The 1,524-nt window shown below is 45.3% G+C and overlaps 1 pseudogene; it reads left to right on the top strand.

The window, feature by feature from the left end:
• Positions 1-881: 881 nt before the first annotated feature.
• On the top strand, positions 882-1,037 carry LOC147022500 (5.8S ribosomal RNA; annotated as a pseudogene).
• The last annotated feature ends 487 nt before the right edge of the window (positions 1,038-1,524 follow it).

Raw genomic sequence — 1,524 nt, forward strand, 5'->3', positions numbered from 1 at the left:
GTCAGCTTTCTCCATATTCCCTTCTCCATTTATCACCTTAGCCTCACTGTTCGAATACATCCAAAATTATTTTGGATTGACCCTGAGGTTATGTGCTAGATCTTCAAATTTGCTGCTCAGCTGAAGAGTAGTCTCTCAGTTTGTTTCTCTGCCAGACATGCTGTCAAAAGTCCATCTAACTACCTGTTTCTTCATCCTTTCCAAAGATGCTTACTTTTCTTTGACTCACGAAGCACTTCCATTGTAACATAGATGTTCTTCCTTCGTCTTTGTTGAGCTTCCTTTTAGAGAGAAACTCTTCAACATGCAGCTCGAGCTCTCTGACAAATTCCCCCCCAAGTTTGTTCACACTTTGTATTCCATTGTTTCTCTTCCCAGTCAAACTCACTTAGTGCACTACTAAAACCATAAGTCTCCTTTATGCTCGTTGAAACAGCTTGCCTTTGTTGTTAGCCAATGGCTCTGTAAATGGAGTGAAACCTCGAGGCAGCAGTGGTCAAAAGGTTCCATGTGTCACTGCGGAAATCATGTCCTTGTTTGTTATTACCAAGTCAAGTACATTTGCACGATGACGTGTGCAATAGAGTGTTGGCTTGGTCACATTCTGATGCAAAACATTAACTTGAATAGAGTCCAGAAATGAGTGCGGTGGGTGATGAGGGGGGCAGTGGTAGTATTTATATTAATCCAATCAATTTCCGAGATAGTCATGTCTCCTAACACAAGTAAATGCATTTCATTGCTTACACTTGCAATTTCTGGAATTTCAAATTTCTTCCTCATCGCTGCGTGGCCATGCTGCGAGACGATTCGAGGGAACCTTCAGGGGAAGGCGAGGTGAGTTTGTCCCACGGTTTGAAGCAACATCTTGGAACGACTCGCAGCATGTGCAGTGGATCGCTCGGCTCGTGCGTCGATGAAAAACACAGCCAACTGAAAGAACCGGTGTGAATTGCAGGATACACTGATCATCGATACGTTGAACACACGTTGAGGCTCCAGGCTACACACCCGGGGCCACAACTGTCTGAGGGTCGCTTAATTATCGATCTGGAGAATGAGCGCCCCGGCTCACCCGGTGTGGGTAGTGACCGGGCCTTGTGGTGCTCGCGATTGGGAGTTCACGGCTCACCTAAATGCAGAATTACAGTGGTGATGTTTGTGCTCGGACGTTGTGCTCATTCTCCCCTCGTTAACCCACGCAAATCACTCCTCCTTCCAAATTTCTAGTTTTCCCTCCCGAGACTTTCCTTCTGCATCCTCTTCTGCCCCCCATTCCTCCCCAAACCCATTGGTTGTCTGCCTCCCCTGTATTGGCCTTCAACTCTGCTGTTGGTGTTTTCTCTCTCTCTCTCTCTCTCTCTATCTCTATCTCTATCTCTATCTCTATCTCTATCTCTATCTCTATCTCTATCTCTATCTCTATCTCTCTCTCTCTATCTCTATCTCTATCTCTATCTCTATCTCTATCTCTATCTCTATCTCTATCTCTATCTCTATCTCTATCTCTCTCTCTCTCTCTCT

The sequence above is a fragment of the Eptatretus burgeri genome, chromosome 8 (assembly GCF_056783735.1).
Source record: "Eptatretus burgeri isolate ZD-2024b chromosome 8, Ebu_testis_v1, whole genome shotgun sequence".
Taxonomy (NCBI): Eukaryota; Metazoa; Chordata; class Myxini; order Myxiniformes; family Myxinidae; genus Eptatretus; species Eptatretus burgeri.